This window comes from Arachis stenosperma, chromosome 7 (assembly GCF_014773155.1).
Source record: "Arachis stenosperma cultivar V10309 chromosome 7, arast.V10309.gnm1.PFL2, whole genome shotgun sequence".
Lineage (NCBI taxonomy): Eukaryota > Viridiplantae > Streptophyta > Magnoliopsida > Fabales > Fabaceae > Arachis > Arachis stenosperma.
In genome coordinates, this window is record NC_080383.1 from 32836146 (window position 1) to 32844668 (window position 8523).

An 8523-nucleotide genomic window follows, 5' to 3' on the forward strand; every position below is an offset into this window, starting at 1 on the left:
TTGGTGTTGTGATGAGCGGATAATTTGTACGCTTTTTGGCATTGTTTTTAGTATGTTTTTGGTAGTTTTAGTTGAGTTTTTATTATATTTTTATTAGTTTTTAGTTAAAATTCACTTTTCTGGAATTTACTATGAGTTTGTGTGTTTTTCTGTGATTTCAGGTGTTTTCTGGCTGAAATTGAGGGATCTGAGCAAAAATCTGATCCAGAGACTCAAAAGGACTGCAGATGCTGTTGGATTCTGACCTCCCTGCACTCGAAGTGGATTTTCTGGAGCTACAGAAGCCCAATTGGCGCGCTCTCAACGGCGTTGGAAAGTAGACATCCTGGGCTTTCCAGCAATATATGATAGTCTATACTTTGCTCAAGATTTTATGGCCCAAACCGGCGTTCAAAGTCACCTCAAAAAATCCCAGCGTTAAACGCTGGAACTGGCACCCAAATGGGAGTTAAACGCCCAAACTGGCATAAAAGCTGGCGTTTAACTCCAAGGAGAGTCTCTACACGAAAATGCTTCATTGCTCAGCCCAAGCACACACCAAGTGGGCCCGGAAGTGGATTTTTATGTCATTTACTCATCTCTGTACACCCTAGGCTACTAGTTCTCTATATATAGGACCTTTTACTATTGTATTTTCATCTCTGGACATCTTGTTCTTTGATCATTGGGAGGCTGGCCTCACGGCCATGCCTAGACCTTATGCTTATGTATTTTCAACGGTGGAGTTTCTACACACCATAGATTAAGGTGTGGAGCTCTGCTGTACCTCGAGTATTAATGCAATTACTATTGTTCTTCCATTCAATTCCGCTTGTTCTTGTTCTAAGATATCACTTGTTCTTCAACTTGATGAATGTGATGATCCGTGACACTCATCATCATTCTCACATATGAACAAGGTGACTGACAACCACTTTTGTTCTACAAGCAACCAAGGCTTTAGTGAATATCTCTTGGATTCTTAATCGGAATCTTCGTGGTATAGGCAGGACCTGATGGCAGCATTCAAGAGAATCCGGAAGGTCTAACCTTGTCTGTGGTATTCTGAGTAGGATTCAATGATGAATGACTGTGACGTGCTTCAAACTCCTAGCAGGCGGGCGTTAGTGACAGACGCAAAAGTATCAATGGATATTATTCCGGCCTGACCGAGAACCGACAGCTGAATTCCGCTATGCCGTGACAGGGCATATGCCAATCGCTTTCACTGAGAGGATGGGAGGTAGCCATTGACAACGGTGAAACCCTACACGAGCTTGCCATGGAAAGGAGTAAGAAGGATTGGATGAAGACAGTAGGAAAGTGATGAGCGGATAATTTGTATGTTTTTTGGCATTGTTTTTAGTATGTTTTTAGTATCTTTTAGTTAGTTTTTAGTATATTTTTATTAGTTTTTAGTTAAAATTCACTTTTCTGGACTTTACTATGAGTTTGTGTGTTTTTCTGTGATTTCAGGTATTTTCTGGCTGAAATTGAGGGACCTGAGCAAAAATCTGATCCAGAGACTCAAAAGGACTGCAGATGCTGCTGGATTCTGATCTCCCTGCACTCGAAGTGGATTTTCTGGAGCTACAGAAGCTCAATTGGCGCGCTCTCAACGGCGTTGGAAAGTAGACATCCTGGGCTTTCCCAGCAATATAATAAGTCCATACTTTGCCCAAGATTTGATGGCCCAAACCGGCGTTCAAAGTCACCTCAAGAAATTCCAGCGTTAAACGCCGGAACTGGCACCTAATTGGGAGTAAACGCCCAAACTGGCACAAAAGCTGGCGTTTAACTCCAAGGAGAGTCTCTACACGAAATTGCTTCATTGCTCAGCCCAAGCACACACCAAGTGGGCCCGGAAGTGGATTTTTATGTCATTTACTCATCTATGTACTAGTTTTCTATAAGTAGGACCTTTTACTATTGTATAGAAACATCGAGGACTTTTGGTAGCTATCTTTTTTTATGCTATCTTAGACCTTTGGGAGGCTGGCCATTCGGCCATGCCTAGACCTTATGCTTATGTATTTTCAACGGTGGAGTTTCTACACACCATAGATTAAGGTGTGGAGCTCTGCTGTACCTCGAGTATTAATGCAATTACTATTGTTCTTCCATTCAATGCTTGTTTCTTTGTCCAAGATATCACTTGTTCTTCAACATGATGAAGGTGATGATTGACGCCCATCACCATTCTCACCCATGAACAAGGTGACTGACAACCATTCTTGTTCTACAAGCATCTGAGGCTTAGTGAATATCTCTGGATTCCTGATTGCACGATGCATGGTTGATCGCCTGACAACCGAGTGCTCGCCTGACAAACGCCAACCATTCCATGAGATTAGAGTCTTCGTGTATAGGCAAGAACTGATGGCGGCATTCAAGAGAATCCGGAAGGTCTAACCTTGTCTGTGGTATTCTGAGTAGGATTCAATGACTGAATGACTGTGACGTGCTTCAACTCCTAGCAGGCTAGGGCGTTAGTGACAGACGCAAAAGTATCGATGGATATTATTCCGGCCTGACCGAGAACCGACAGCTGAATTCCGCTATGCCGTGACAGGACATATGCAATCGCTTTCACTGAGAGATGGGAGGTAGATGCTGACAACAGTGAAACCCTACACGAGCTTGCCATGGAAGGAGTAAGACGATTGGATGAAGACAGTAGGAAAGCAGAGAGACGGAAGGGAAGGCATCTTCATACGCTTGTCTGAAGCTCTTACACCATGATATACATAAGTATCACTATCCTTCTTCTATGTTTATTTTCGTTCATCATCATATACATTTGAGTTTGCCTGACTAAGATTTACAAGATGACCATAGCGCTTGCTTCAATGCTAACAATCTCCGTGGGATCGACCCTTACTCACGTAGGTATTACTTGGACGACCCAGTGCACTTGCTGGTTAGTTGTGCGAAGTTGTGTAATGCCATGGTATGAGCTACCAAGTTTTTGGAGTTCATGACCAGGGATTATGAGAGTTGTGAAAAGTATTGTTCACAATTTCGCGCACCAAGTTTTTGGCGCCGTTGCCGGGGATTGTTCAAGTTGAGCAAGCTCTTGTCCGGTAACATCAGTGCCAAAATCCGGCAACAGCACCAAGTTTTTGGCGCCGTTGCGGGGATTGTTCAAGTTTTGAGCAAGCTTTTGGTAACAATGCCTGGGATTGTTCAGTTTGGACAACAACTGACGGTTCATCTTGTTGCTTAGATTAGGTATTTTTTTTTTTTCGAAATTCTTGAAGATGAATTCTAGAGTTTCATGATGATTTGTTGAAATCTGGCTGGCTGAGAAGCCATGTCTAATCTGATTGGACCGAGGTTTCAACCTATCACCACAGGAGCGTGTTGATTCTCATCAATTTTGCTCTTGGAGCAGTGATCTGCTAAGATTTGGCTGACCTTTGGTCATGTCTAGTGTTTTGGACCGAAGCTTTCCTTGAAAGCTTGGCTGGCTGTGAAGCCATGTCTAATTCCTGGACCGGAGTCTTAGACTAGCATTGTACTGATTCCTGGAATTCTTATTAAGAATTTTGATATCTTTTTCCACTTAATTTTCGAAAAACACAAAAAAATAAATTGCAAATTCATAAAAACCAAAAATATTTGATGTTTCTTGTTTGAGTCTAGAGTCTCATCTTAAGTCTGGTGTCAAATGCATGTTTTTGTTATATTTTTCGAATCCATGCATATAGTTCTTTGTTTTGATCTTTGAATTCTTTTGGCTTGAGTGTTTATGTGTCTCATGTAGTGTCAGTAGTACACAAACTGCTAAGTTTGGTGTCTTGCATGCATTGTTAATTGATTCCTGTTGCATTTTGATTATTAAAAATCCAAAAATATTTTTAATTTGTGTCTTTTCAAGTCAATGATACAAAGAATTGAAGATTCAGAACATACTGCAGAGGAATTATACAGAAAAAGCTGAGCATTCAAAAATGCCCAGTGAAGAAGGCAGACTGGCGTTTAAACGCCAGCCAGGGCACCTGGTTGGGCGTTTAACGCCCAAAGAGGTAGCATTTTGGGCGTTAAACGCCAGAATGTATACCATTCTGGGCGTTTAACGCCAGGATGGTGCTAGGGGGAAGATTTTGTTTTCAAATCAATTTTTTTTCAAGTTTTCAAAGTTTTTCAAAACCAAATCTTTTTCAAATCATATCTTTTCAATCAAATGTTTTCAAAATCAATTTCTTTCCTTTTTCAAAGATACTTACTAACAATTAATGATTTGATTGAACATTTTTTGCCTTTTCTATTAAGAAAGGTTTTATGTTTGAATCATATCTTTTCTTGTTAGGCAAGTCATTAATTTTCAAATCATATCTTTTCAAATTGTTTTCAAATCATATCTTTTCAAATTGTTTTCAAATCATATCTTCTCAATCACATCTTTTTAAAACCATAACTTTTCAATTAAATCTTTTTAACCTCATCTTTTTCAAAATAGTTTTCAATCAAATCTTTTTTGACTTCTAATTTCAAATCTTTTTCAATAATCACTTGATTTCTTTTTCACTTTTAATTTTCGAAAATTATCAATCAAAATTTCAAAATGTTTTCAAAATCTTTTAAATGAATTTTCGAAAAATCTCTTCCTCCTTCCCACATCCTTCTATTTATGGAGTACCACTCCTTCTAAATGCACATTCGAACCTTATCTAATTAAAGTTCGAATTCTTCTTCTCCTTCTTCTTTCTATTTCTCTTTTCCTCTGACATTCCAAGGAATCTCTATACTGTGACATAGAGGATTCCACATTTTCTTTTTCTCTTCTCTTTCATGAGCAGGAGCAGAGACAAGGCATTCTTGTTGAAGCTGACCCTGAACCTGAGAGGACCCTGAAGAGAAAGCTAAGAGAAGCCAAAGCACAACTCTCTTTAGAGGACCTGACCGAATTCTTCAAGGAAGAAGAACACATGGCAGCCGAAAACAACAACAATGCCAACAATGCAAGGAAGGTGCTGGGTGACTTCACTGCACCTACTCCTGATTTCTATGGGAGAAGCATCTCTATCCCTGCCATTGGAGCAAACAACTTTGAGCTTAAGCCTCATTAGTTTCTCTAATGCAACAGAATTGCAAGTTCCATGGACTTCCAATGGAAGATCCTCATCAGTTTTAGCTGAATTCTTGCAAATCTGTGACACAGCAAGACTAATGGGGTTAACCCTGAGGTCTATAGGCTGATGCTATTCCCTTTTGCTGTAAGAGACAGAGCTAGAATATGGTTGGATTCTCAACCCAAAGAAAGCCTGGACTCTTGGGAAAAGCTAGTCAATGCCTTCTTGGCAAAGTTCTTTCCACCACAAAGATGGAGTAAGCTTAGAGTGGAAGTCCAAACCTTCAGACAGAAGGATGGAGAATCCCTCTATGAAGCTTGGGAAAGATACAAACAATTAATCAGAAGATGTCCTTCAGACATGCTTTCTGAATGGAGCATCATAGGTATTTTCTATGATGGTCTCTCTGAACTATCCAAGATGTCTTTGGATAGCTCTGCTGGAGGATCTCTTCATCTGAAGACGCCTGCAGAAGCTCAAGAATTGATTGAAATAGTTGCAAATAACCAATTCATGTACACTTCTGAAAGAAATCCTGTGAACAATGGGACTAGTCAGAAGAAAGGAGTTCTTGAGATTGACACTCTGAATGCCATATTGGCTCAGAACAAGATATTGACTCAACAAGTCAATTTGATTTCTCAAAGTCTGTCTGGAATGCAAAATGCACCAACAGTACTAAGGATGCTTCATCTGAGGAAGAAGCTTATGATCCTGAGAACCCTTCCATGGAAGAGGTGAATTACCTAGGAGAACCCTATGGAAACACCTATAATTCTTCATGGAGAAATCACCCAAATCACTCATGGAAGAATCAAGAGAGACCTCAACAAGGTTTCAATAACAATAATGGTGGAAGAAACAGGTTTAGCAATAGCAAGCCTTTTCCATCATCTTCTCAGCAACAGACAGAGAGTTCTAAGCAGAATACTTCTGACTTAGCAACAATGGTCTCTGATCTAATAAGACCACTCAAAGTTTCATGAATGAAACAAGGTCCTCCATCAGAAATTTGGAAGGACAAGTGGGTCAGCTGAGCAAGAAAGTTACTGAACTCCCTCCTAGCACTCTCCCAAGTAATACAGAAGAAAATCCAAAGGAGAGTGCAAAGCCATAGACATGGCCGAATATGAGAGGAAAGAGAGGAGGAGGACGCCACTGAGGAAGACCTCAGTGGGCGTGTACCAATCTCCTCTGAGTTACAATGGAATCTGAGGCTCTAAATGAGACCATAGAGATTCCATTGGACTTACTTCTGCCATTCATGAGGTCTGATGAGTATTCTTCCTCTGAAGAGGATGAGTATGTCACTGAAGAGCAAGTTGCTAAATACCTTGGAGCAATCATGAAGCTAAATGACAAGTTATTTGGAAATGAGACTTGGGAGGATGAACCACCTTTGCTCACCAAAGACTGGATGACTTGTCTAGGCAGAAACTGCCTCAAAAGAGGCAGGATCCTGGGAAGTTTTCTATACCTTGTACCATAGGCACCATGACCTTCAAGAAGGCCTTGTGTGACTTAGGGTCAGTGTAAACCTCATGCCCCTCTCTGTAATGGAGAAATTAGGGATCTTTGAGGTGCAAGCTGCAAGAATCTCATTAGAGATGGCAAACAATTCAAGAAAACAAGCTCATGGACTTGTAGAGAATGTTTTGGTGAAGATTGAAGACCATTACATTCCTACTGACTTCATAGTCCTAGAGACTGGGAAGTGCATGGATGAATCCATCATCCTTGGCAGACCCTTCCTAGCCACAGCAAAGGCTGTGATTGATGTTGATAGAGGAGAGTTGATCATTCAAGTGAATGAAGAATCCTTGGTGTTTAAGGCCCAAGGACATCCCTCTATCATCATGGAGAGGAAGCATGAAGAGCTTCTCTCAAAACAGAGCCAAGCAGAGCCCCCACAGTCAAACTCTAAGTTTGGTGTTGGGAGGCCACAACCAAACTCTAAGTTTGGTGTTGAACCCCCACATTCAAACTCTAAGTTTGGTGTTGGGAGGTTCCAACACGGTTCTGAGTATCTCTGAGGCTCCATGAGAGTCCTCTGTCAAGCTAATGACATTAAAGAAGCGCTTGTTGGGAGGCAACCCAATGTTTTATAGTTAACTATTTTCTTTTGTTATTTTATCTTTTTTTGTAGGTTGATGATCATAAGAAGTCACAAAAACAATGAAAAAAAGCAAAAACAGAATGAAAAACAGGAAGAAAAACAGCACACCCTGGAGGAGAAGAAGCTGGCGTCCAAACGCCAGTAATGCTAGCTGTTGGGCGTTTAACGCCCAGTCTGGCACCATTTTGGGCGTTTAACGCCAGAAAGGGGCACCAGACTGGCGTTAAACGCCAGTAAAGGGCAACAACCTGGCGTTAAACGCCAGGAATGGGCACCAGCCCGGCGTTTAACGCCAGAAACAGCTCAAAACGTGATTTTGAGCAACATTTGGTGCAGGGATGACTTTTCCTTGACACCACAGGATCTGTGGACCCCACAGGACCCCACCATCAATCTCTCTCTTCTTCCCCCATTCACCAATCACCTCAATACCTCTTCCCCAAAAACCCTTCACCCATCAAATCCCATCTTTCTCTTCACCACTCACATCCATCCTTCATAAATCCCCACCAACCTCACCCTTCAAATTCAAACCACTTTCCCTCCCAAACCCACCCTCAATGGCCGAACCATTACCCCCCTCTCTCCTATATATACCCTTCTTCAACCCTTCATTTTCAAACAACATAAACACCCCTTCTTTCCCTTCTTGGCCGAACCCACTACCCTCCCCCTCTTCCTCATTTCTTCTTCTTCTACTCTCTTCTTTCTTCTTTTGCTCGAGGACGAGCAAACATTTTAAGTTTGGTGTGGTAAAAGCGTTGCTTTTTCATAAACATTTATGGCATCCAAGGCCGGAGAAACCTCTAGAAAGAGGAAAGGGAAGGCAAAAGCTTCCACCTCCGAGTCATGGGAGATGGATAGATTCCTCTCAAGGGTGCATCAAGTCCACTTCTATGAAGTTGTGGCCTTGAAGAAGGTGATCCCCGAAGTCCCCTTTTCACTCAAAAAGGGTGAATATCCGGAGATCCGCCATGAGATCCGAAGAAGAGGTTGGGAAGTACTCACCAACCCCATTCAACAAGTCAGAATCTTGATGGTTCAAGAGTTCTATGCCAATGCATGGATCACAAAGAACCATGACCAAAGTGTGAACCCGAGTCCAAAGAATTATCTCACTATGGTTCGGGGGAAATACTTGGATTTTAGTCCGGAGAGTGTGAGGGTGGCGTTCAACTTACCTATGATGCAAGGAGATGAGCATCCTTACACTAGAAGGGTCAACTTTGATCAAAGGTTGGACCAAGTCCTCACAACCATATGTGAAGAGGGCGCACAATGGAGGCAAGATTCAAGAGGAAAGCCGGTTCAATTGAGAAGGCATGACCTCAAGCCCGTGGCTAGAGGATGGTT

General features: G+C 41.7%; 1 non-coding gene across 1 annotated transcript; it reads right to left on the reverse strand.

Moving 5' to 3' along the window:
- Positions 1–5312: 5312 nt before the first annotated feature.
- On the reverse strand, positions 5313–5420 carry LOC130942456 (small nucleolar RNA R71). Its single transcript, XR_009071026.1, has one exon. It is a non-coding gene; the product is annotated as a small nucleolar RNA R71 (small nucleolar RNA).
- Between the last annotated feature and the right edge of the window lie 3103 nt (positions 5421–8523).